Genomic DNA, 6737 nt, shown 5'->3' on the forward strand with positions numbered 1-6737 from the left:
AAAAATACAGTACTCAGTGCAGTGAACTACTACATTTAATTATTTTTCAAAGACTTAAGGCAGATTTCTCACAGTGTACATGTGAGAAATTAGCATGATCCAAACTCAACTATCCATTTCTCATATCTTTCAAGGTCTGCAGCTGACACTGACTTAGAAAACTTTTTTAAAGCCATTTCAAAATCATCCATAGTTGTAGGCATATGCATTTCTTCTCTTGAAAGGTTTCGGATTTCTTCTGGGGTTAGACCCTCAATATGTCTTCTCATGGCCATCAAAGATGCAACCCTGCACACATTGGTAATGCCTGCACCTGAATAACCTTCCATGTTTTCTGCTATGCTTGCAAGGTTAACATCATCAGCCAATTCCAGTTCACATAAACTTATTCTTAATAGTTCTTCCCTGCCTTTTGCTGATGGTAAAGGAATATAGATTCGTTTCTTGAGACGCCTTCTTAAAGCCTCATCTATATCCCAAGGAAAATTAGTAGCTACCAGAACCATAACCATTTTGGAAGGGTCATCATCTTCAGAGGTACCTCCAACACTGTCCATTTGAACCAGCAGCTCGGCTTTCACTCTTTGGCTTGCTTCGTGCTCTTCAGAAGTCCCTCGGCGATTACAAATGGAATCTATCCCATCAATAAATATGGTAGCTGGAGAATAAAATCGAGCCATGTCAAACAGAAGATGGACAAGCTTCCCAGACTCTCCTCTGTATTTGGAAGTCAGAATTGATGAAGAAACATTGAAGAATGTTGTCTTGCATTCTATAGCCACTGCTTTAGCAAGCAGGGTTCTTCCTGTACCTGGTGGGCCAACCATCAGTACTCCTTTCCATGGTCTCCTAATGCCCTTAAAGAATTCTGGCATCCACATTGGTAACACTACTGCTTCCTTAAGCAACTCTTTACCTTCTGCTAAATCAGCGATATCATCCCATCGAACATTGGGATTCTGAGATATTATGTCTCTTTCCAAAGCCTCTACTGAGTCCTTGTCATATCCAGTGCAATAAAATTTATTTGTCTCTGGTTCTGTAACTGCAGCAGGCGATTTATTCTTTTCCTCTCTTCCTTTGTTCTTTCTTTTCGCAACAACGAACAGCTTTCCCTCTGTCATTGTGAAGATTTTGTGCAGATGGACGATGAGCTCTGACAGCCGTGCTTGGGCAGTTACTGTATGGTTTAGGGTCACTGTACTGAGGAGATTGGCATTTTCTAGGTTCTGGTGAGGGTCTTTGCTCAACAGGCACAGGCAAGGACCAGACTTCTCCTTCAGAAGCCAGAAGCTCATGCTGTGCAGCTTTTAAGGGAGTGCTGTCCAGTTTAAAGCTCTCAAGTGTTTTCATGATCTCCTTAACATACTTAGCTTCCACATTTATCTCCTGCCAAACCTGTTGCCGTTTCTGCTGGAGGTGTGCGTCTTTGACTGAGTATAGATACTTGTTCATTTGGTCAAGAACTCCCTGATAATAGACCATCGCAGAGTCATAGTTTCCCAGGAATGCATATTCAGGAGCCAATTTTACATTCTCACTAATCATGAGAAGACTCATGCTCAAATGTAAGCTGGCGGGGCACGGGCATCAGGACCCCAGGCGCAGCGAGAGGGCCGCATGCTCGGTGAGGCCGGAGGCCGCAGCTCTGCGCCTGCTCTGGGCACCTCATCACTGGGCTCTACCTGCTCCTCAGCCCTGCAGCTCCTGCTTGCTGCCAGCATGAAGCCCAACCTCTTGTTTTATATTTTTAAATCACATTTATTTATTATGGTGTATGCATCCTACAGTGCATGTGTGGAGGTCAGAGAACAACTCCTGGGAGTCAGTTTTCTCCTTCCACCATGTGGGTCTCAGGGATCAAACCCAAGTCATCAGTCTTGGCAGCAAGTACCTTTACTCTCTGAGCTGTGTCTCTGCCCCAAACAATGCTATTTTAGAAAGAGGGGTCCAAGAAAATCTCTTTGAGAATGGTGACATTTGATACAATATTGAGGGGAGAGGAGGGCATAGGCATGCAATGAGAGATAAACAGTTCAGGTGCAAAGACCCTGAGACAGAAAGGCAGCCTGAATGCATGTCAGAGATGTGAGGTCAGAGAGAAGGTCAAGACCTGATTGTGAAGAAGTCTTTGTAGTGACTCTGATAAGGCCATCGTATTTAATTCTCAGTGATATGGAAAGAAGAGAATGAATAGGATATGACATATTTTATAAGGATATCTCTGGGTATGTGGAGGATAGATTGAAAGGAAGCAAGGTGGAAAAGGGAGAACCCTTAGAAGAGTTTTGAAATAATCCAGCTATAGAAGTCCTAGCACTCCAGAGGCTGAGGCAGGAGGATCATGAGTTTGAGGGTGACCTGGGTTACATAGTTAGACTTTACCTAAATAAAAAAAAAATTCAGGTGTGGAATGCTGGCGGGTGATCATAGTGATGCCGAACAAAAAGGTACTTAAAAAGTATAAGCAAAAAGTCTTTATGGATTAGATATGATGTGTGAGAGGAAGAGAGGAGTTAAAGCTGACTGCAGATTTTGGGGTCTGACCTGCTGTAAGAAGATAGCCCTTACTAAGACAGAGACTTATGTGTGGGTATATAATGGAGCAGAGGAAAAAGCAAGGTTTCACTTTGATGCATGTTTAAGTTGAGACCTGTCCTGTGTCCAGCTGTGGATGCTGAGTACCATGCTGAACAGATGAGCTAGATATTCAGGGGAAAGGGCGATTGTGGGTATTAATTTAGAGATAAAGGCCTAAATAAAATCACTAGGGGGGAGTATCCATAGAGAAAAAGTGTCCTTTACTGAGGCCAGTAAAAGAGTATGAGAATGAATGTTCTTGACATAGAAGGAAAACCAGTATTACAGCGTGTCCTGAAAGCCAGGGGTGTTCAAAAGGAGGAAAACATCACCTGACAGATGTTCCTGAGAGCTGCAGTGAGAGGAAGATGGGATCACTTTCCCAACTACTGGATGACCACTGGATCTGGACATAAGGGTCACCAGGGAACTGAAGAAAAGGGGTTAATTTCGGTTGTCAACTTGACAGGATCAATTTGAATGGTTAGGAGATGAGTGAGACACACTTCTGGATGTGTCTGTAAGAATATTTCCAGAGTTGATTGACATGTAGGACAGCAATGAATAGGGAAAGACCCTAACTGTAGGCAGCACCATCTAATGGCTTATGGACATGGAGGGAGAGAAAGTGGAAGAAAGAGGAAGCCAGCCATCTGGTGAAGCACATTTCTTCCTCTGTAAGTGCATCTGGCTATTATCACAAATGGACATCAGACTCCAGCTTCTTTACTCTTTTGACGTGGATTCAAACCAGCAACTCTCCAGGGAGCCTCACCTTTAGCCTTAGACTGGGGTGGGGGGCTGCATCTTTGAGTTCTATTGTTCTGAGACTTCTAGCATAGACATAGAAGCTACAAGGTTATCCAGCTTGCCAGTATGCACGTGGTCATTGTTGGACTACACAGTTTCCGATTAATGCCAAGGGTGTACAGGCTTTTGACATTGTGACACAACATTGCTATCTACAAAATTCAGGTTCAAGAACTGCACAATTGGGGCTGGAGAGATGACTTAGTGATTAAAAGCACTGACTGCTCTTGCAGAAGACCAGGTTGAGTTCTCACCACCCATATGGTGGCTAACAACCAACCAAAGCTCTAGTTCTAGGGAATCCACCACCCTCTTCTGGCCTCTACAGGCATTGCATGTATGAGGTACACTTACATACATGCAGCAAAATACTTATACACATAAAATAAAAATAATAAATTATATATGTATGTGTGTGTGTGTGTGTGTGTGTGTGTGTCTTTTTAAAGACAGGGTCTCCCTGTAGCCCCAGCTGGACTGGACCTCACTATGTAGACCAGGCTGACCTTGAACTCACAGAGATCTGCCAGCCTCTGCCTCCCAAGTGCTGGGATTAAAAGCATACACCACTATGCCCAGCCTATAATATATATATATATTTTTTTTTTTGAGACAGGGTCTCTCTGTAGCCCCAGCTGTCCCAGAACTCACTATGTAGACCAGGCTGGCCTTGAACTCACAGAGATCTGTCTGCCTCTGCCTCCCAAGTGCTGGGACTACAGGTGTGCACCACCACACCGGCAAAATATGTATATTTTTTAAAAGACGCACAATCGAGCTAAAAACACCACAAGTCTCCTTTCCTCTGCCATCATGGGATGTGTGCTTGATTCAGTTTCTCACCATGTCACCTTACAAGACTTTCAGAATCAAATAATTCTTGGCCAAGAAGTAAAAGCAGAATCATCCCATTTACCCCAATAGATTAAAATAAAAACAGGCAATAACATCATGTGCACCTCAGAGAGAAGACATTGGAGGAGAGCTAAGCTAGGTCTGTCAGGATTCCTACACAATGGCACAGCTGTTTATGCTGAATCATGGTCAACAATCAGTTTTACAACATGGAGCTGAAAGTTTTCACTTCTGGAGATTAAAGCATGGGTAATTGGGAATTTGACTTGCTTTTTATCTTCTCTGCATGAGTGAGTTGGTTGGTTCAGTAATAGATAATGTAGAATATTTTGAACTACTAAAAAATTTCACACCCAAAAACCCTCATAATGTTTTAAGTAAGCTTACAATTTTATATTCATGGCTTTCCTTGACACTGGGCATGGACTGGACATGTCTGTAAGCCAATTCAAGACAACCCTTTTGTTATCATATACACATTTATATGTATATATGTGTTCTATTGAGTTGGTTCCTCTAGAGAAATCTGAGTAATGAAACTGGATTTAGTGGCGTGTTGGGGATGAAAATCTCTAAGAGTATGTTAAAAAAAGAATGGAGCCAGGTGTGGTGGCACACACATTTAGTCCCAGCACTTGGGAGGCACAGGCAGGTGGATCTCTGTGAGACTGAGGTCAGCCTGGTCTACGCAGGGAGTGCCAGGCCAGCTGTGGCTACAGGGAGACCCTGTCTCAAAAAAGACCAAAAAAAAAAAAAAAAATGGAAAGAAGAAAGAGTGTAGATCACATGTGTTAGGATTTTCTTTTATTGGAAACAGAAACAGTTGTTGTCACTGATAGGTAATATAGAGTCAAGAAAGACTTTTTTTTTAACCTGTCCTTTCCTTTTTAAAAAACTTTAAAACCTTTTAAATTATGCGTGCATGTGTGTGTCTGTGTGTCTGTGTCTGTGTGTCTGTCTGTGTCTGTGTCTGTGTAGGGGGTATTCACCTCAGAGTGCCTACAGAGACAAATCGAGGGCATTGGATCTCCTCAACTGGAGTTACAGGCTGTTGTGTGCCACCCTAATATGGGTGCTAGGAGCCAAATTCAGGTCCTCTGGTACCATTCACTGCTGAGCCGTCTCTCCAGCCCCTGTAGAAATAAGCCCTCCAAGGGAGAAAAATGATTATGCTAAGGAAAGAGAAAAAGAGGTCAGCACTGAGCTGGTGAGAGGGAATGCAATCATCAAAACAAGGTGTTAGCCTCAGCATGGACAGTTCATTGGCCTCAGGGCCAAGGAAGGGGAGCTTAAGTGGACCCCTGTGTTTGGGGGGCATGGTAGCTGGTCTCTTGTGATTGCTTCTAGTGAAAGAGAAAACAAGTCATCAGCTGAGAGTGGGGAGCAGGAAGGGTTGTGAGAGGTTTCAAGAGATATCACATGGGCTGGTGAGATAACTCTGGGTAAAAGGCATTTGCTGCCAAGCCTGACGACCTGCATTCCATCCCTAGTACCCACTTGGTAGAAGGAGAGAACCAAATCCTGCAAGTTGTCTTCTGACCTCCATCCACATGTGGTGGCACATAGTGCCTACACACGCACAAAAATAAATAAGTTTAATTTTAAAAATCTACAGGGGTCTGGAGAGATGGCTTAGCAGTTAAGAGTGCTTACTGTTTTTGCAGAGAACTGGATTTTGGTTCCTAGCATCCATGTTGGATGGCTATAACTCCAGATCTGGGATATATTTCACCCTTTCTGGTGTCCTCTGGCACCTGTACTCACATCCACATACCATACTCACATACTATCCCCCCACCCCCATATTCATACACATAATTTTTAAAAAAGAACTATAGAACTAGAAGAAAAACAATATATAGAAGAAAATAATTATGAGGGGGGACAGGTGTAGGTATAAAATGTTAGAAAAGAAAGAATTGAATCAGAAATCTAGTTAAGCTGCCAGCAGCATTAGGGACCCATTTGATGTTTGCCCTCTTAAATACAGAGATAAGGCTGGTCAACACTCTCACTGTCTGCTGCTCACTTTAGTAAATAAGTATATTCAGTATTTCAAAAGTATCTTTCGAGACTTATTCTACTGACAGTCCCTTATTCATCACATGAATACTTCCCTTCTTATTTAAAAAGAAAGGGTTCCTGGCAGGCGTAGTAGCACACACCTTTAATCCCAGCCCCAGCTGGCCCTATGTAGACCAGGGTAACCTCAGTTTCACAGAGATCCACCTGCCTCTGCCTCCCGAGTGCTAGGATTAAAGGTGTGTGCCACCATTCCCGGCTTTGATCAAATAAATTATTTAATGTCGGCCAGGCGTGGTCGTGCATGCTTTTAAACTCCACACTTGAAAGGCAGAGGCAGGCAGATCTCTGTGAGTTTGAGGGCAGCCTGGTCTACACAGCAAGTTCCAGGCCAGTTAGGGTACAGGGAGACCCTGTTTCAAAAAGACCAAAAGATGAAGACGGAGGAGGAGGAGGAGGAGGAGGAGGAG

The 6737-nt window shown here is 43.4% G+C and overlaps 2 pseudogenes; one reads left to right on the forward strand and one right to left on the reverse strand.

Annotated features, from left to right (window-relative positions):
• Positions 1-89: 89 nt before the first annotated feature.
• Positions 90-1573, reverse strand: LOC103747624 (annotated as a pseudogene).
• A 2661-nt stretch (positions 1574-4234) lies between these two features.
• Positions 4235-4464, forward strand: LOC108491650 (annotated as a pseudogene).
• Positions 4465-6737: the final 2273 nt, after the last annotated feature.

The sequence above is a fragment of the Nannospalax galili genome, unplaced genomic scaffold (genome assembly GCF_000622305.1).
Source record: "Nannospalax galili isolate Female #2095 unplaced genomic scaffold, S.galili_v1.0 scaffold100, whole genome shotgun sequence".
Lineage (NCBI taxonomy): Eukaryota > Metazoa > Chordata > Mammalia > Rodentia > Spalacidae > Nannospalax > Nannospalax galili.